This window comes from Meles meles, chromosome 14, assembly GCF_922984935.1.
Source record: "Meles meles chromosome 14, mMelMel3.1 paternal haplotype, whole genome shotgun sequence".
In the NCBI taxonomy this organism is placed as follows: Eukaryota; Metazoa; Chordata; class Mammalia; order Carnivora; family Mustelidae; genus Meles; species Meles meles.
In genome coordinates, this window is record NC_060079.1 from 48,714,090 (window position 1) to 48,736,422 (window position 22,333).

General features: G+C 34.3%; 1 protein-coding gene across 1 annotated transcript in view; it reads right to left on the reverse strand.

Moving 5' to 3' along the window:
- Nucleotides 1–22,333, reverse strand: part of KLHL1 (kelch like family member 1) — a 393,822-nt gene that overhangs the window by 255,827 nt on the left and 115,662 nt on the right. The gene's annotated exons all lie outside the window — the stretch shown is intronic.

Sequence of the window (22,333 nt, forward strand, 5' to 3'; positions counted from 1 at the left end):
AATAATCAAATGAATTTAATAAAAGCTACTAGGACAACCAGGACTTGAAAGACCAAGATCTTAGAATAAAGAAAAAATCATGGAAGTCAACTCAAAATTCTACACTGCTTCTTCTTTCCCTCTAAAGGTATTTACTAATAATAAGCAGCACAGGCTGAGAATCTGAGAAACTCAGCATAATGCAGCAGCTAATAGTATCATGGGGCTTGGAAGAAAAGATAGATATTGGAATGATGGGCTCCAAAGGTAGCCAGAACTTGAGAAACAAATGAGGGGCCCTAAAGGAGGAAAGTTTGGGAAAGGTTGTCATTGTGCACACTTTCCCCAGAGATATTTGTGATTCCTAAGCAACAGTAGGCAAGCAGAAAATGGCTTATTGGAGATTGAAAAGTTAAATAGAGCTTGAAAGATAAAAAATTTGAATTCAAGGACCAGAAAAGATGACGGACTCTCGTAAATAGACAGGCTCTCAGTTCAACTCCCTTAAGGGTTCTATCCTAAGAGTCAAGGGAAATGGAAATTGATAAGATAATATAAAGACAGAAACCTAGATCTGAATCAATGAAGTCTCTGAGTACATTAATGTGATCTAATCTAAATGTCAGCAAACAGTCAAAATAAACCCCTTTATAAAAAGATAACCTCATAGAAGCTCTGATTTCTTGTGCATGTATGTAGTGCTTGACATTAAGGTAAAAAAAAAAAAGCCGGTCTATAAACCAACTAGGCCTAGAGAGAAAAACTACACAATAGAAACAGGCTCCGAGGTGCTACAGATGTATCTCTGAATAGAAGGATCACAATTAATTATGGATATGAAAATTACCATCATTACTATATTTTAATATAGTACTTTAATAATAAAATATTTAAAAATAATTAAATATATTTTATAGTTTTACATTAAATATATTTTATATATCTATATTTAATATATCTAATATAATACAATATATCATTAATATATTTAATGTAAAGTAAATTTATACTAAATATATTAATGATATATTATATTATATTAATATTAATATGTTTATAGTATTATTTATAGTAATTTAATAATAAAATATTTTATGTTTTAATATAGAAGACAAACTGGAAAGTTTCAAGAACATTAGGTGATATGAAATAATCAAGCGGGGGGCGCCTGGGTGGCTCAGTGGATTGAGCCTCTGCCTTTGGGTCAGGTCATGATCTCAGGGTCCGGGGATCGAGCCCCGCATCGGACTCTCTGCTCAGTGGGGAGCCTGCTTTCCCCTCTCTCTCTGCCTGCCTCTCTGCCTACTTGCAATCTTTCCCTCTCTGTCAAATAAATAAATTTAAAAAAAAGAAAAAAAATCAAGCAGAAATATAATAATTTAACTTAAGATTTTGATAGAGGAACTGAACTTGCGGAATGCATGCAGGAGAGGAAAACATAAAGTTGAAAAATAAATAGAAAATATTGAAACTAAAATGTTGAGATAAAAAGATAAACAGTTTCTGAAACAAATGAAACATGGTAAGAAATTACAATATTCATATAATTGTACTCTTGAAAACAGGGAGAGGCATGATAGGGCAAAAGCCATCTGAAGACATAATGCCCAAGTTTTCAAAAATGTGTTAAAGACATCAAGACAAAAATTCAAGATTCACTATCCATCCACAGTAAAACAAGACTATGCATGACAGTAAAACAATGCAAAACTAGGAGGAAAAAAGAAAAAGACTTTCTTAAAAGTTGTCAGTTAAAAAGAACCCTTCCTCCACTCATTTAATGAAGCAAATATAACATGGAAACAAAACTTGGAAAGGATGTTACAAGGAGAGAAAATTAATGGCCATTCTCTCTTCTAAACATACTTGCAAAAATCCTAAGCAAAACACTAGCAACTAAATACAAACTGTATGTAAAAAATAAATGTATATATGGGGCTTCTAGGGGGTTTAGTTGGTTAGGTATCGGATTCTTGATTTTGATTTAGGTCATGATCTTAGGGTCGTGAGATTGAGGCCTGCATTGGGCTCCACACTGGGCGTGGAGTCTGCTTAAGATTATTTCTCCTTCCCTCTGCCACTTCTGCTCCCCTAGTTCTCTTTAAAAAAAAAAAAAAAAAGAAAAGAAAAAAAATGTATAAAAAAGAAGTATATCAAATGTATAGTGTATAATAAATCACAAGTAAGTTGTACTTAATTAAGTACTTAATTTCAATCATATAACCACCTAATTCATTCATATAGCAACCATATTTAATGGAAAACTTTCTTTCTTGAGACTGAAAATGAAATTTGTTAGTACTATCTCTATTCAACATTTTTCTAGAGGGTCTTTACCATGTAATATAAACAAGGAAAGAAGAAATAAAGCCCCTTAGAGTTAGACCAGAAAGTACATATATAATTGCTATTATTTCCAGAAGACATGTTTGTGCACATAGAAAATCCAAAAGAACTATAGACAAGTTTACACACCTAAATCCATTAAAATTATGTGTGTTCTCTGTTACCTACAATATTTGTCTACACACCATGGTTATTTCCATCAGACTTTACCAGTTTCCTTTAAATATTTAAAACTAATAGAAATCTTGCTATACCACATGTTTGCCTTTCACAAGTTTGCAAAGTACAACTCCAGAATATCGTCATTTCCCAGAGTACACTTTAGGAATTCAGACTCAGGAATATGTGGCAAGAACATCCTTCTACACATTGACAAACACATTGAACAGAAAAGTCACAAAATGCCCTGCAGGATGGACTTTTAAATCTAGAATGAACGTATCATTATTGGGTTAGAGGAAGTTATGGAGAATAAAGTCAGGAGTACAGGTTACCAAGTAGATCAAAATTGCCGCACTGATACCCTGATGTTTCTGGTCTGGAACGAGACTGCATGAGTAGTGTCCTAACATCAAGATAGTAGAAACAGTCCTGCAGAATGACTCCAGATAGGCTTAAAGGGGGTTGGGGATAAAGACTACATTCAGATCCTTACTTTAATTTCCTACAAGTCAAATAACATACTTAGGGCAGAAAGTTTTATACCTCACCAAGATTTTCATAGCCTGGGAAATGTTATCAAGAAAAGAATTTAGGGGGTGCCTGGGTGGCTCAGTGGATTAAGCTGCTGCCTGTGGCTCAGGTCATGATCTCAGGGTCCTGGGATCGAGCCCCGCATCGGGCTCTCTGCTCTGCAGGGAGACTGCTTCCTCCTCTCTCTCTGCCTGCCTCTCTGCCTACTTGTGATCTCTCTCTCTGTCAAATAAATAAATAAAAAAAATCTTTAAAAAAAAAAAAAAGAAAAGAATTTAGTCTAGTAGTTTATCATCAAGTCATTCAAGTTGGGGTGGACATGATATTAGAGGAAATAGTGAAAGACATATAGTAATGTAGTTTTAGAGCTTAGTGAGACCACAGACAATGAATCAAACAGGGCATAGAATTTGACAAGATTTATTTAGAGATAATTATTCTCAAGGTATAACCTTCTTTTCCATAATCAAGGTATACTAACAAATCTTGACTATAATACAAAGGTGAGCCTCTTCTGAAGAACTTGAAAGTAATCTAAAAGGATAAATCAAAACAACAGAGAGCTAGAAACTAGGCTCCAAACTATTTTTTTTCCAGATTTCTTAATCACTCTTAGCTTTTCCCTTAAAAGTGCTAATTCTTTGAATTTTTCCCTATTAGATCTGAAAACTAGTTATTTTTCTTGAAGTTTGGTTTTTCTGTTAGGAAAATGGTTATGTTGGTTTGACTTGATTTTCTCCCTATAAAATCATTGTCACAGTGCTTTCACATTTTCTCATAAATCATTTCCTGAAACCAGGCTTGAGTAGAACTCTTGGATCTTGAACTTTGACTCAAGATTTAAAAAAGGGTTTCTACGTCAGAATACTTAGAATTCTATTTTCTTTAAGATTTTATTCATTTTAGAGAGAGAGCACAGCAGGGGGAGCAGCAGAGGGAGAGGGAGAAGCAGACTCCCCACTGAGCAGGGAGCCTGATGTGGGTCTTGATCCTAGGACCCTGGTAACTTCCCACTTAGTGCCAGCCCTGGCTTGCAGGGATGGGGTGGGGGGTGGAGGGCTTGATCCTAGGACCTTGAGATTATGATTGAGAGCTGAAAGCAAGAGTTGGATACTTAAGTGACTGAGCCACCCAGGAATGCCTTATTATTTTAGCTTTAATGTCACTATGTAAGAGTAGAATTAAAATGAAAAAATAAATTTGAAAGCAGTTTTCTTTTTTCTCTTGAATAAGTTAGCTTTTGTTTTGAGGGAATAATCAAAAAAATTTTCTATAATACCAGATAAAGGAATTACCAATACATAATTCTTGGGCAAGACCTGAATGTAGTGAAAGATGCTGTTATTTAAGTGAAAAATAACTATTTTTTTAGCCATACAATTTAGTGTACACTGAAGACTTCTTTTCATATAAAGTTTCCATTAGCAAAATATTTATTGTAACTTGTAAAAATATTTCTGGTCAAAAGTTTGCGATTTTATTCCTTCCTTACATTGCTTAAATATTTTATATGAAGTACATGTCATTTCAATTTTAAATCCATGAAGCCATTTTTACAAATTATTATGTAAAAAATATCAAAGATCAAAAAATAAGCAAACATTCTCAGACAATAAAACACAATATTACAGGTATTTAAACTTGAAACTTTTACACCTAAAGTTAATATTTCATAATTTAAAAAAAAAGAAAGAAAAGAAAAGGGAAACATTTTTTAAATAAATAAGTAAATTTAAAGAATCAACTTTGCCTTATTAGAATACTAGCAAATGAAACATCATCATCATATATTGGCATGGCAGAGTAAACCAGTGTTCAAAATGAATGTCTAGTTATACAAACACACTAATTTCAAATCTTTTAATAACCCCCAAGAGAGAGGTTTATATCCAGGAAATATTAGAAGGGATAGAGTTCAAGCACCAGGTGCTACTACTTAGAAACAAGAAAAATGAATATAGTCATTAAAGTCGCTTCTAGGTACAATTTTGTCTTAAAAGATAATTGGAATTTTAAGTATGGCTTTTTATCAGAAGTATTGAAACACACATACACACACACTAAGACAAAATAATTTAAAAAAAAGAAGAATTCATGAGCTAGAGAAAAACTATATATATTCTAGGCCCCATCAGTTACTGCACTTTGAATCTCAATTAATTTATCTGTAAAATAGAATATCATTAAAACCTACTTATAGGATGTTTGTGGAAAGAACTAAAATATGTATTTGAAGGCACTAAATATATTTCCAATGAAATACCAGACATAAAAATGTAACCAGTAGGGGGGGCTGGGTCGCTCAGTCATTAAGCATCTGCCTTCAACTCAGGTCATGATCCCTGGGTCATGGGATCAAGTCCCACATTGGCTCCCTGCTCGCTGGGAGGCCTGCTTCTACCTCTTCCACTCCCCCTGCTTGTGTTCCTGCTATCACTGTGACTCTCTCTGTCAAATAAATAAATAAAATCTTAAAAAAAGAAAAGTAACCAATAATATTTTTAAAATAAAAAGAGTACTTTTTTGAATTAGATGTGTATCAGTACAGTGCAATATGTCACTTGAAAAATTAAATCTACCTTTATAATAAATAATCATGTAAAACATAAATAATACTTTGTTGTTTTCCTCTTCTAAACTTTAAAATGTATAATCTATAGATATACCTATTTAAAAGTATTTTTAAATGTTTGAAATTTTTTAAAAAATTGAAATATTTGAAATATTTTCAAGGACTTTAAATTCAAAATAAAGAAAAATATGGGGAAACCTGGGTGGCTCAGTGTGTTAAGCCTCTGCCTTTGGCTCAGGTCATTACTCCAGGGTCCTGGGATTGAGCCCCACATCAGGCTCTCTGCTCAGCAAGGAGCCTGCTTCCTCCTCTGTCTCTGCCTGCCTCTCTGCCTATTTGTGATCTCTGTATGCCAAATAAATAAATAAAATATTTTAAAAAAATAAAGAAAATTATGATTGAGGACATGATGAAAATAGTTGACAAATAAACTATATTTAGAATCTGAAAGTTCTCAACAAGAAAAAATGCTAAATCTGTGAAGAGAAGCAACTCCTCAGAGGGAATGGGAAATACTATAAAATCTGAAGGTGTTTCTAATATGAAATGCAGCTGGAAATTGATATAAGAATGATTAATTAATGCAAATTCTGCTCTGAGAAGATGTACCACAGACAAAGGACTTAAAATAATCTGTAAACTTGGATAGTAAGTACCTGAGAAGTACCTGTAGAGAAAGATTCAAAGGATATCAGATTAAGGCAAAATAAATGCTGTATTTCTACTCACCCAGGATTCAGAAGAGTGGCTCTAATAGCTATTGAGCTAAGGGAAGCCTGAATTAAAAGGGATCCTAGAATCTGTAATGCCAACATTTCCTAGTCATATTGTAGAAGAATTAAAAATGCTTATGTATATGGGCATGATAGAGCAGATCTATCACAGCCAACCTGTGTAACTATAATTGTTAGATGGCCTAGGGAACATTGTTTTCACCGTCATGAAATTTATTGTCAAGGAGAACAGCATACCTTTGAAGCTCCCTGGTAAGTACTATAGGTGCTGATGACACAATTGAATTGAGCTCTCCAATGTCAATGGCATTATTGTACTAGATGATAAAACTTTAGTCTTAAAGACAATGTGAACTCTACTGTCACCAAGGACTACTGTCAGTGGCCAGTCAAGCCTGCCATCAGTTTCAGTAAATAAGGTTTTACTGGGATGTAGACACACCCATTTGTTTATGTACTATTCGTGGTTGCTTTCTTGCCACAACATCGAAGTCCAGTAGTTGTGAGAAAGACCATATGCTCTTCAGAGCCAAAAATATTTACTATTTTATCCTTTATTAAAAAAAAGGAAAGAAAAAAGAAAAGAACATTGCTGGTCTTTACTATGATCATAGAAATGGAATGGTGATTGGTAGATTTTAGTTACTGATAATATTGCTGGAAAATACAACTTTATCATGAAGTACCTGCATGAAATGGATAGCCCACTAAGTTATTACTTAGTCTTTTTAATGAGGAAAAGTATAGGTCTTTTGTGTAGCAATCTGAATTGAATCATCATGGTAGGACTTTATACTCTCTATGTTATTTTATTTAAATTAGTTAGAGATTCAGAATTTCTTCATGGATTAAAAGACTTTGAAGAGTGAACGCTGAAAAATTGCCACATTTCTGTAATGGAAATATTTATCCATATTTTCCCCAGACATCAGGCCCTAGACACCATAAAATTAAAAATACCCAAACATTTTAGTAGTTATTAAATATTAGCCCTGAATAAAAGCAAGTGCCTTGCAAATTAAACTGCAACCATATCCACAAGATAGGGAGGAAGCCCATGAAAGCTAAGCAACAAAGTTGGTATTTGCCAGAGTCCATACCCCAGTGTACTCAGTGGGCTTATGGATTCAACCTGCAGTTATTTTCCTCGTCTCAGAATGCACAGTTGGAAAAAAATGCATTCGGAAACTGTCACAATTCTCATATAGGTTTCCTGACTCACAAATGTGTCAACTGAACTACCACCACACATCTACCATAGTAGTAAATTCAAAGCTATACTGTATTCATAAGGAATTTGGAGATAGCAGTGCACATTAAAAAAAGTAAAATACGAAAGGGGCACCTGAGTGGCTCAATAGATTAATCTCTGGACTCTTGATTTCAGCTCAGGTCATGATCTCAGGACCTTGGGATCAAGCCCAGGTTGAGCTCAGCCCTCATCAGAGGAGTATCTCTTTTTCTCCCTCTCCCTCTCTCTCCCTCTCCCCCTGTTAGCAAGTTCTCCCTATATATATGTCAAATAAGTAAATCTTAAAAAAAATTAAAACATGAAAGAGTAGAGATTCTATTATAGTCCACCTTAATTTGTTCATTTGGTAGGTACAAATTCCAGATGAATCTTGAATAATGACTAGATTATCACAAACATAATGAGGTAGTGATGATAATTATAGACTATATTCCAGATGTGATATATTTGGAGAGAAAAATCAACACAACCCTGGCATTAGTATGCAGCTATCAACCTGACAGAATACTTTTTCTTTCAATCATCATTATTAAGGAAATAAGAATTTATTTAATTTCTAACAGGAGCATCATTTCAACGTCTTACCACAGGGAAATGACAACTATTCTCCTTACAATGTGCGAGAACTTTTATCACCTTGATATCCATAAAACATTACATGTTTCCATGATATGTGCGACATTATGTCATTGGATCTGGTGGGTAGGAAATAGCAGGTATGCTAGATGTCTTCCTTGCCAGGGACTGGGAGAAAAATCTTGCAGAATTTAAAGTGCCTATCACATTGGTGAAAGTTCTAGGAGTATAGCAGTTTGAATATGTTAAAAAACTGCCTTTAAAGTGAAAGACCTTAGGTTATTTACCTTATGCCACCTGCCACTAAGAAAAAGACACAAGGTTTGATGGAATTTTTTGTTGAAGACATAGCATGCAAAATTTAGGTGTCCTATACCCCTCAGTTTGCCAGTAAACTCATGAATCTACCAGCTCTGACCAAGGCCCAGAGCAAGAGAGGTCTCTCCTGTAGGCTTGAGCTGTTGAACAATCAGTTCTGCTCCTGGAGCCTAATGATCCAGAAGAATAAACATTAGGAGAAGTGTCTATGGCTGCCAGGTATGTTAAAGGAGCTCTGGGGCCTAATAGAGAATTATCATCCAGAAAGACTTCATGAACGAAATCATAGTTCTTCCAATAAACATTCTCAATTTGAGAATCATCTCCTGGTTTACCACTGGGTCATAGAAAAGACTGAATTCTGGCCAGGAGGCAACTGTGAACTGACTAGCCCATTATGGTTTACAAAATCATTAAGAAGAATGTGCACACTAGCATTCTATCTTCATATAGAAATGTTATATATGAGAATGGACCTCAGTAGCTCCAGAAGTAAATTGCATGAATATGTGGCTAGACTCCCTTGAATCTATTTCTGCTCTATTAACATTTCTACTTCAACCAGTACCTAGGGCCTTATTAGTTTTCTATTGATTGTAACTAATGACCACAAAAGTAACAGCTTTAAACAATCCAGTTCATGTGTGTCAGGAGTCAAGACATGGTTTTGGACTTCCAATCAGGGTCTCAGAAGGCTACAGTAAAGGTGTTGGCCAGGATGAGGTATCAACTTGAAGCTCAACTGGGGAAGAATCTGCATTCAAGTTCACTCAGGGTGTTAGCAAAATTCATTTACTTGTATTTGTAGAACTAAGGACCAGGCTTCTTGCTGACGGACTGACTTTCTTTCTTTCTTTTTTTTTTTTTTTTTGAAGATTTTATTTATTTAGTTGAGAAAGAGAGACACACACAGAGAGGGAACACAAACAGAGGCAGTGGGTGTGGGAGAGGGAGAAGTAGGCTTCCTGCAGAGCAGGGAGCCCAATGCCAGGCAGAATCCCAGGACCCTGGGATCATGACCTGAGCTGAAGGCAGAAGCTTAGTGACTAAGCCACCCAGGCACCCCACTTGCTGACTTTCATCTAGATGATTCTCTTACTAGAGGTCATCTTTAGGTCTTGGAGGACACCCACAACTCTTAAAGGCCACCCACAATTTCTAGCAGCCATCTATTATTCTCTTCCACACAGGTCTCCTCACTAGGGCTGCTTTCTTCATCAAGTCAGCCGAGAGGATCTCTAGAGAGAATCTTAATGCAAGATGGCATTTTACATAGCATAACATAATTATAAGAGAAATGTTGCATAATTTTTGCTATACTCTATCACGAAGACTCAAGTCACAGGTCCTTCTTATACTCAAGCAGAGAGCGTCATCTAAGACTATGAATTCCAGAAAGCAGGGATCATTTTTCATGAATGCCACAGACCTTGCAAGGAGACGATGATCCATTATCAGGGATGGTGAAATTATGATCTGCTTTATAGATGGGCCTGATGTAAGTGGCCTTTTAAAAATTATCACTCTGATAATACATGGACTTCTTGCTTACAATTACTAACACCGAACACTAAAGTTTTGGCAGTCTATTATCAAGTGTAAATTTTCTCCTGACTAGCTTTAGGCTCCCTGTGACACTATCAATAGGTAGGCAAGGGGTTACTCTATAAGTAGGGTGACTAGTCCCAATTACTAAGGAAAGAAATTGTGTTGCTTGTAAATGTGGTTAATGAGAAATATGTCTAGAAACCTGAAGACTGACTGTAATGCCACTTAGCAATCCTATATATAGTGATAAAGATCAGTTTTAACACTCCATTCAATATAGGAGGACCAGTAAGGACTCAGCACCTTCAGGAACAGAGGTTTAGCTTACTCCACCAGGTAAATAATGTTGACAAAATTGGTATCGTCAGAGGACAAGATGTATTGAAAGTGTTGGGGGCCTAAAGAAGTCGGGATTAATAACCTAGGTCACTCACCAGCCACAAAATTCACCTTCTTTCATTTTCCTTGTATGGATATCATGAAAATATGGTTATGGTATATCATAGATTTGGTAAGATATTGATTCCTCCTGAAGAGATTAATATTTTATCATTAATAAATTAGAAAACAAATTCTGTTTTTGTTTTCATTAAACATCAAAATATAAAATAAGCTAAATGTAAAATTAATGATCAGTGTTATTTGTGATGGTATGAAGTCAACAAGAGAAACTTCTTTTAGAAAAATAAAATGAAACATTTTTTTTAAAAGGAAACAGTTAAAACCTTAATAATCACTTAACATGCCTTAAATATGTAGGATTTAGAAAAAGATGGTCCTAAAATACAAAAGTTATTGTTGGTATTTTAGCCTACAATTTATCCTTTTTCTAAGTGATAAAGCCTTCCAAATTAAAAAAAAAATTCCTTCAGTTATCATGCTTCTGACTATATTTAGGACGATAATACAATAAACTTAAAATTGTGACATAACAGACGATAATAACAGCTAACCTATATTAAGGACATATAACGTGGCAGGTGCTCTTCTACTTGATCTCATATTTGATCTACAACTGCTTCATGCCCATCTTATAGGTTTGAAAACTAATGCCAGGAGAATTTAAGTAACTTTTATAAGGAATTAGACGTGAAAGTCTGCAAAAACTCTATGACAGACTCACTCTGAAAGTATTACTATAGGGTAAACTCAAGCAAAATTTTAAACAACCTAGATTATAAAAGATATAAGAAATAATCATCAAAATGCCAATAAAATGTATAATTGGAACAATATAGTTGAATCATAATGTGCATTTTTAAAAATTTTTTAATTAAAAAAAAAGCTTGAAAGAGAAAGCATGGACTGGGGGGTAAGGACAGAGGGAGAGAGAAAGAGAGAGAGAGAATGAGAATGAATCTTAAGCAGGCTCCATGCTCATTGCAGAGCCCGACATGGCTCAACTTCACAAGCCTGAGATCATGACCTGAGCCAAAAATCAAGAGTTGGACACTTGGGGTGCCTGGGTGGCTCAGTGGGTGCCGCTGCCTTCGGCTCAGGTCATGATCTCGGGGTCCTGGGATCAAGTCCCGCATCGGGCTCTCTGCTCAGCAGGAAGCCTGCTTCCCCCTCTCTCTCTCTCTCTCTCTGCCTGCCTCTCTATCTACTTATGATCTCTCTCTGTCAAATAAATAAATAAAAATCTTTAAAAAAAAAAAAGAGTTGGACACTTAACTGACTAAGCCACCCAGGTGCCTCTCATGTACATTTTAAAATAAAGAGTAGCCCATATTATCCCTTGGGAATCTTAGAAATTGAATTTGGGTGATAAAAGAAAATTAGGCAAATACTACTATCTTATCTTACACATTGAAAGGAAAAGTTAAAAATGGGTGGTGAAATGCTAAACTAAATAAAAAAATCACTAAAATAGATATAGTATGTACAACATTCTTTTTTTTTTAAATATTTTATTTATTTATCAGAGAGAGAGATCACAAGTAGGCAGAGAGGCAGGCAGAGAGAGAGGGAAAAACAGGCTCCTCACTGAGCAGAGAGCCTGATGCGGGGCTCGATCCCAGGACCCTGAGATCATGACCTGAGCCGAAGGCAGAGGCTTAAACCACTGAGCCACCCAGGCGCCCCAGTATGTACAACATTCTAACAAATAAAGGACTTAGCCCTCTTTCACCCCCTCCAAAAAATTAAGTAAATTTGATCTATACACACATCTAGTGAGGTGTCAAAAAGATAAGATCTTAAGAGTAAGGACCACACAACAGAATAAGAGCTACTCTACAGTCCCCCCAACAAAGCATAAAATCACTAAGTGATATCAAAACAGGCTACTAGTCAAGTAACAGCTTGACAAACAAAATTCAACACTTTTTAAAGAAGACATATATTTCCACGTTGATGAATACTTCAGTCTACAAATCCCAAAAATCACAGTGCACTCCAAGTAGGATAAATACTAAACAAACCTCAAACCAATGACAAAAGGATAGGTTATTTATCAAATGACCTTGGGACAACTTGCTTTACATTAAAAATAACTTATGTTATTACCTGGTATCATAAACTTCAGATATGTTAAAATGCTAAGTATACATGGCCAATCTATTAACATTTGGAAGAAAAATTAGTGGAGAGGCAGAGTTTTGTATGATTTGAGGGGGATGCATTCTTATTCAAGCCATAAATTCCGTATTTCTTAAAGGAAAAAGGACAACAGAAATATTTTAACTATCTTTATGAAAAAAAGATCATAAACATTTAAGTACTAGACACACACTCTAAGAAACTACTTAGCTTATATAACAAACAAGGGATTAATACCTAGATTTTCAATACACTTTTAAAAAAATAAAAAAAGACATACAAAAAAACAAAAGATATTTTCATTTGATTCAAAAGAGAAACAAAGCACAAATAGAAAATAGTTATATTAAAATAAGATGAACCTGAAATAGTAATTATGAACATACAAATTATGTATAAATATTTTTGTCCACAATACTGGAAACATTTAAAAGTATTGACAATCAAGTAATATGCAAGCTTTGTCTTGAAGCATGATAAGAAATTTCCTTTTTTTTAAGATTTTATTTATTTATTTGACAGACAGATATCACAGCAGGCAGAGAGGCAGGCAGAGAGAGGGCGGGGGGAAGCAGGTTCACTGCCGAGCAGAGAGCCTGATGTGGGGCTCGATCGCGGGGCTCGATCCCAGGACTCTGGGATCATGACCAGGGTGGAAGGCAGAGGATTTAACCCACTGGGCCACCCAGGCGCCCCGCATTTAACCATTTTAAAGTGGTGGAGTGAAATAACTGGATACATGGGTTACAAGAAGGAAAGATTACAGACAAAAATATATATTGGGAGACTATTGTAGTAATCAAGAGAGATGATACAGACCTGAACCAGATAAGACCAAATATAGGAAGCGTTAAGAGAATGGGCATAGTTTCAGGAGATAGAATAGAGGTAAAATCAACAAAACCTGAAGGTCAATACATGATTAACCCATCTTTAGGTAATCATATACAATAGTTCTTTTACATGATTACTAGTTTATTCATACTGATTATAACTTTTATGTGAAACCTACCTTTAAGGTCAACTAATGGCCAATACATGGTGTACGTGAGAGTTTCACATGATTATTCTAAGTAGAAATTCATTATCCAATGATTGATTAATTGGAATGGGATGCCAGCAGTGAGAGCCTGGAAATAGAGCTAAGATTTGGAAATGGAGAAACTATCAACTACTGTATAGAGCTAAATAGGCAGGAAACTATAGGATCAGATAATAAATACTCACAGAGAGATGACAACAAAAATTAACAACATAAAAACATTTGACTAATAATCCAGAAGCTAATTCATGCAATGCTAAGGCATCCAAAATTATGTTGCTTTTAGTTTTGTCTTGGCCTTTTCTTTGGTCATAGAAAAGCTCATTGAGGGCTACATCTTGGCTATCTAGTAATTGTGTTCTCATTTGAAGTATTACAAATACTAGCTTTTTATCTCACCATCCCCATTAACGAGTTCACTTTTCCTTCTTCATATTATTCTCTTTGCTGGTGACTTAATGCAAGTAATAACTAATATTATCAATCTATTCCTGTATCACATTTCTTTCTGCACCAAAACCTTATATGACATTCAAAAATTATCTCATTGTTCTTTTTTTTTAAAATTTTTATTTATTTATTTATAGATCACAAGTAGGCAGAGAGGCAGGCATAGAGAGAGGGGGAAGCAGGCTCACCACTGAGAAGACAGCCCGATGCGGGGCTCAATCCTAAAACCCTGAGATCATGACCTGAGCTGAAGATAGAGGCTTTAACCCACTGAGCCACCCAGGTGCCCCATCTCATGGTTCTTAAAGATCAAATATCTTAGCATTAAATGTGCTTTGGTTAAAATGTTATTGTTTTCCCAATTTTTTACCCCTAAATAATTTGATTATATAAAATAAAATGTTATGCTGAGTAAACAAAACCAAAGTTACTGTACTAGCAAAAAGAACCCACTAGCTAAAAACAAAAAAAACACTAAATTGGTATAATCACTTAGATAATTATACTAATAATTAAAATTTGCTACAAGTACACTTTATTACTTTTGTAGAGATATATGTACCTCCATAAAGACTCCAACTATTTTCAATTAAGTAGGAAAATCCAGTTAACTCAATGTCTTACTTAGAAAATAATTTCCTGTTGTGTAGGTTTTTAGGGTGATAATGTGATTGCAAAAGCCCTTGAAATTAAGAGGCATAGCTATGCCTTTATATACCTGCAATATATCTTCTTTAACAAGTTGCAAAACTAATCAGATGCATAAGTGATGCTCTCTGTATATTTACCATGTTTTTTAAGAAAATAAATTCAGAAACATTATTTTTACACACAAATTTACCAAGTAACCAAAGCTAAAAATTCATTTGAGCTCATTTTTTTTCAGAAATGACAAAGAAAACATTGCCTATGTTATTTTATGAAAAAATGTACATGCTTATTCCAGAATAATGCAAAATGCTAATGTACATACAAAGAAATATACAGTTGACATTTGAACAACATTGGACTAAGGGAGCAGACCACCACCACCCATTCCTGTCCCCATGGAGTAGAAAATAGGATGCATATAACTTTCAACTTCCCAAAAACTTAACTGCTAATAGCCTACTATTTGCCAGAAGCCTTAATGGTAACATAACCAATTAACATATACTTTGCATCTCACATGTATTACATCTTGTAGTCTTATAGTAATCTAGATAAAAGAAAATGTTATTAAGAAAATCATAAGGAAGAGTTAGTACTATACTGTATTTATAAAATATGTATATATGGACTTGTGCAGTTCATGCCCATGTTGTTCAAGAGTCGACTTTAATTGTAAAAAAAATATGTGTTTTAAAACAAGTATATAAGCATACACTCCTATATATCAATTTAAAGTAGGTAGTTACTAAACAGACTTAGAGCAAAAACGAAATTTATTTCCAAAATAAACAACCAAAATATTTTGCTAAATTTAGAAGGATAAATTTCAAAGAGAATTTGAGAATTAGAGAATTTTCATGATCAATAGTTTAAAAAACCCAAAGGTTGTTTAACTAGAGTTAAATTTATTAGCTTAGTAACTAAATTTATTAACTAAATTTATTAATTTAACATATTTCTTTAAAATATTCTGAAAAACAATTCATTTTAGGTATGTTTATCCACTATTATGTCATGTATAGCAAAAACAATTTATATGTTTTAGTGACTAAAGCCACATATTTTGCTTATTTTAACTTGATTAAAGTTTTTACATTTTACATTAAAAAAATAGATACAAACTGTGGAAAGAGCCGAGATGCCCTTTAACAGACAAATGGATAAAGAAGATGTGGTCCATATATACAATGGAATATTACTCAGCCATCAGAAAGGATAATATCCAACTTTTGCATCAACATGGATGGGACTGGAGGAGATTATGCTGAGTGAAATAAATCAAGCAGAGAAAGTCAATTATATTGTTTCACTTCCTTGTGGAGCATACAGATAACATGGAGGACATTAGGAGAAGGAAAGGGAAAGTGAAAGGGGGGAAATAGGAGGAGGAGACAAACCATGAGAGACTGTGGACTCCGAGAAACAAACTGAGGGATTTAGAAGGGAGAGGATTGGCAGGATGGGTGAGCCTGGTGATGGGTATTAAAGAGGGCATGTATTGCATGGAGCGCTAGGTGTTATACATAAACAATGAACCTTGAAACACTACATCAAAAACTAATGATTTATTGTATGGTGACTAACCTAACACAATAAAAATTTTAAAAAATGAAGGATATAATTTCACAATCCAACTTTTAAGCATATCCACTTACAGACATACTTTAGTCTTTGAGAATGTGTTTCCCTTCAATTTATCTTCTTTATCTTTGTTATAATCCTTCTAATCATTTATACCAAGACACTATTCTTTAAACTCCTTGACCTCCACTCACCAAGCCATAACCTTGGCAATTTTTCTAGAATCTTTACTTTTCCTTTTAAGGGCAAGGGGAAAGACATTTGTTTGCTTTTCCTCCCTTTGCCTCCAATTATGTGAAAGAAATAACTAACTTAGGATCAAAAGAAAGACCAAAAAATAAATAAATAAATAAATAAATAAATAAATAAATGTATGTTAATAAACTTAAAATGAAAAAAAAAATCTCATAAGATCCCTATTCCTTTGGTACTTCAGTCCAAGTCCTTTCTTCTCTTCCCAGAAGCAGGGAGGAACAGTAGGGTCAATAATGATAAGATACATGATGAGACTTAAACTTGCTAAATTTGAAGGAAGGGTAATGGAGTAAGAAGAATAAGAGAGACAGGGATTTCAGGCAAAGGAAGTTCTTAAAACAAGGGTTCTTTAGGGGCCATTGTGAGTAAAGGGAAGAACAAGAAAAAAGGAGAGGTACTCATGGCACTGTCATCCAGCCTATCAAACAAACCTCCATGGACTGACAACCTAAGATGACAGTAAGTGTTAAGTTAAAAAACAAACAAAAAATAATGGTCATAGGATTATCAGACCTACTCATCCAACATGTATGGTTTAGATTCACTACTACAGACTTTGAGGAGAATTGGTTTAATCACTTTTCAAGATTGTATGCACACATTCAGTTCAGTGTCCAGAAAAATAATTGATATAGGGAGGGAAAGAGTCCCTTTCCCTGGTCAATGGCAGGCAATGGGGGCTTGTTTAGGGTGAGCTAAGGGGCAGAGAGAGCACCTACTTGAAAATACCACTTTACATTGACAGAAGATAAGACTATCATCAGAGGAGAGTTTCAAACTTCAAAGGGTTAAATGATAAAGAGTCCTACTGTATTCATTAAGCCAAAATGGTCATTGAAAGTGATGAATGTGTCAGGATCAGTATCCTTGATTACTTGTAAAGCCAATACGACATTCTCCAAGCTGGCTGATATCTATATCTATATCTATATATCTATATCTATATCTATATCTATATCTATATCTATCTTGATATCATCATGAACAATGGGGGTGAGGGGCCAAGGAGAGAATCTCAAGCAGACTCCTGTTGAGAGCAGAGCCTCTTAAGAGGGAGAAGTGTAGGGGAGCTCAGTGTCAGAACCCTGAGATCATGATCTGAACCAAAACCAAGAGTCAGTAGCTTAACTGAGTGAGCCACCCAGGTTTCCCAGCATTATACATTTTGCTGGTTAATATTCCCTCAATGACTAAATGTATTTTTCTTGGTTAAAAATGAGTTCATCCCTGAGAATGGCAAAAAAATTTCAAGGAATTAAAAAATATATATTTGCTATAAGTACTAGTTATAAAATAAATATCTTAGATTTATATGATATAATGGACTGGATCAGTTAATACACAGTTAAAATAAATATTTTCATCATATTTTGTGAGTGTTTATCTTATTTGAAGAAAACTTGAGGACCAAAATGGAAAACTGTTGACATGGATAAAGATTAATTTTAAGTACATAACAGGAAATTATTGTTGGCAGTTAATCCTAAAGCAGCTTTGATTTCATGGCTATAATAAATTTTACTTTCATTTACTTAATAGGCATAAATACTCCTTCAAGCATTATGTATAATCATCTTCAAGATGTACATTATTTTCCATTAGACTTTAAATGCAATTTTAACCTGGATAAATAAGAATTTATTTATGTACTAACATTCTTCAAGGTTAAACATTAAATCAAATTAAATCACTCATATACACATTAATAACTTCTTAAATGGCTCCCTCCACTCACTCTTGTGAATTATCAAGATATATTGGTCTCCACTGAATTTTTTATATCAAAATTCTGTGGAGAAGCAAAGATGAATGTGGACAATTTCCGGTCTTAAATGTAATTCTAAGTGTGCAACTTCAAATATCCATACAGCTATCTGCCACTAGGTACTAGAGCCAATATATTGCTTACATTAAAAGTTAGAAAAACAGAACAATATTTTGAGATAAAAACATGATATTTGAGAGTGAGCCTTAACATAACTTATACCCAAGGTAAATAAGAATTAAACTTTCAGAGACCTATATTTTCTTAAAATGTGTAAGTAAAATAAAGTTCAATAATAGATATCTATACAGAGTCTTGTGGAAATATCTTATATGTGGTCCATAATGCCTTGGGGATTCAAGATAATCTTCAAGAAAATGGTGAGCCTTGAACTAAGGTTCAAAGATGTGCAAGTGTGTATGACAGAAGGGATGGAAATAGGCTACTGCAGATAGAGGTAGCATAAGCAGCAACAGGGACACATTAATATCATGAAGTTTTGAAAGAGAAATTGTAATTTATTGACATGGAAAACAAGTGGTAAGATCTGAGAGCGAAGCAGAGTTCAGATCATGAAAAAAATTGCTTACTCTTACTGCTATTCTGTGGATGAAGTGGAGTCATTGGAGGATTTAATGCTTTCTCAACCTTCACTTAAAAACCAAACTAAATAGAGTCTCCACCCCACTCCTGCTGAGGGTAGAGCCCATCTATGAAACATTTTGTAAGCTAAAATGATAGCGAAGAGTATCTCCCTGCTTTCATTTTTCACAAGGAAAGCCATTACCCTACTAATGTAGGTATTTTCTATGAGTGAAGTGTTGTTAACTCAAACTTTTGTAAAGAGGAGGATATCTGTCTCTGAGAACTCTAACAATGAATGAAGTTCATACTGAGGACCCTGCAATAACTTACATGAATATGTTTCTTTTTAATTAGAATAAAAACAAAAAGTGTCACAAAAAAGGTGCATGAATAATACTAAGTTACTTCCATGAAAGAGTTGTTAGAAGAAAAGTATCTTTCATAATCATAAAATCTAGAACTATAAGTAATAATTGCTGATAATTTAAATTCCTTAATTAGAATTATATGAAGAATCATTGAGAGGTTTCCAAGTTAATCTTACATATGCACAAATTTCTCTTTTGTTTTAAAGATAACTCTCTTTTTTAAAAAGATTTATTTATTTATTTATTTACTTATTTATTTAACAGACAGAGATCACAAGTAGGCAGAGAGGCAGACAGAGAGAGAGGAAGGGAAGCAGGCTCCTTGCTAAGCAGAGAGCCTGATGTGGGGCTTGATCCCAGGACCCTGAGACCATGACCTGAGCCAAAGGCAGAGGCTTTAACCCACTGAGCCACCCAGGTGCCCCTAAAGATAACTCTTATTTATTATTGCCATTATTACTTCTACTGTTGACATTTTTATTCCATCATTATGTCCATTGTTGACAATATTTCTTTTTGTTTTTAAAATCAAAATACATTACCACTACATTTGATTATACTTAATAAAATTTGATGGCATTATGGATGATAACCATAACAGCTATGAAGCTACTGTTACAATGTAGGTTTTAAGAAAACAACCTGATTGCAATTATAAATCCAGTTTTTCTCTTCCTTTTTGTTTTTTTCAAATACTTAAATTCTAGTTAGTTAACATATAGTGTGATATTATTTTCAGGAATAGAGTTTAGTGACTCATTACTTTCATAAAACACCCAGTGTTCATCACAACAGTGCTATCCTTGCATCACTCATTGAATGAAATCATATGGTATTTATCTTTCTATGCCTGACTTATTTCTCTTTGCATATAATACACTCTAGCTCCATTGACTTCATCACAAATGGCAAGATTTTATTCCTTTTGGTGGCTGAGTATATATACACACACACACATATATACACACACAAACCCTCAGTTTGTTTCTTGGAGTCCACATTCTCTCATGGTTTGTCTCCTCCTCCCATTTTCCCCCTTTCACTTTCCTTTTCCTTCTAATGTCCTCCATGTTATTCTTTATGCTCCACAAGGAAGTGAAACAATATGATAATTGACTTTCTCTGCTTGACTTATTTCACTCAGCATAATCTCCTCCAGTCCCATCCATGTTGATGCAAAAGTTGGGTATTATCCTTTTTGATGGCTGAGTAATATTCCAATGTATATATGGACCACATCTTCTTTATCCTTTTGTCTATTAAAGGGCATCTCGGCTCTTTCCACAGTTTGGCTATTGTGGACATTGCTGCTCTGAACATTGGGGTAAAAGATGGTCCTTCTTTTCATTATGGTTGGCTATGTTTGATAATGCTGCTAAAAACACCAAAGTACTTGTACCTCTCTAGATCTGTATTTTTGTATCATTTCAGGAAGCACCTAGTAGTGTAATTGCTGGATCATAGAGTAGTTCTATGTATGTATGTATGTATGTATGTATGTATGTAGTTCTATAGTAGTTCTATTTTTAACCTTCTGGGGAACCATTATACTGTTCTCCAGAGTGTCACACCAGTTTGCTTTTCCCCCAAAAGGGCAAAATGCTTCCCTTTTTTCCACATCCTTGCTAACCCCTATTATTTCTTGCTTTATTGATTTTAGCCATTTCTGACTAGTGTGAGGAGAAATATCATCATAGTTTTAATTTATATTTCCCTGATGATGATGATGTTAAGCATCTTTTCCAGTGTTGGGTGCTTAGATTTCAAAGATAGTAAGGGAAAGGCTGTTGGTAATGTAATCTGAAAATAATTTGAGAATTTATCAGCAACACCCAGTGATACTAATTAGAATGGGAAAATTATATTTAAAACTTACCATATTGAAATAAATCAAGCACATGCATTTGATTTTGAAAATATGTACTTCTAAGATTCATAATAAAATTATGGAAGTTAGACTTCATCATAAGTTTTTTCCAATAGTTCTACTCTGCTCAAAAATAATTTTTCCTAAAAATCATTCACACAAATAAGCACATATAACTTTATATATTTATGTGTAGATATATTCATTATTTAAGTGAATGTTACATTTTGAGTGTCTGACATACATATGGAAAATATCTACTTTAAAAACAGTATAGCCTAGAATAGATAATGATGGCACTTGGGCTGATGTACTTTTTACTAATATAAAGAGCAATACCAAAAATAGGTATTTGCATTTTTTAATAATACCGCTAGGGTGATTATAGGAGCCACCTTACTGAAATCTTTTTAATTTGTTGGTAGGCCACTAAAGAGCAAAGAATCTCAACTTGCCTACTTTCTAACTTCACATATTGAGATATTTTAAAGAAGAAAATATTCACAAGCCATAACCATTCACTGAAACACAGAACAAGAAAACAAATACAAACAGAAACAGAAGTTCCCACTCACAATGATTTTGGGACTGTGGAAAGACTTTTGGTTTGTTTTTTTTTTTTTAATTTATTTTTCTACTACTATATATAATGCAACATCTCATTTGCTCATTCAGCTGCTTCTTATATACTATAAGTATGTATTTCTAGCCATAAAAAAGGAAGTCTGTACTCTAAACATGCGGCAATTCAAATAATGAGCTGCAAAGGTAAAAAGTATGATAGATGAAAAATAAATAATATTTAAAAAAAGCAGGTGTGACATCCCACTCACAGAGTGTATGTTCAAGTATTGAGCAGGAGTTGGAAGGTGTAACCTCCTGGCCCCATCACTGGTCTCTATTCTTTAAGTTTCTCTCAGTGAAAGGATATTGCACATAGGGTAATTTTGTAGACCGGGATACATATTTTTTGTGCTACCTGACCCCTAAATATAGATTAGGTTACTAATCTGGTGTTGAACACAGACCCACAAAAACAAAAAAAGCTAAACACTTTTGTTGAAAGAAAATCAGATGGTTTTGGACTAATTGAGAAAAAGCCAGCTCATCTCTAGGGTGATGCTTTCCTAAGAGGTGTTGAAACATATTTGAAAGGATACAGTACTTCTTGTTTCCATTACTAATTAAGTTTCAAACCTACCCCTACACA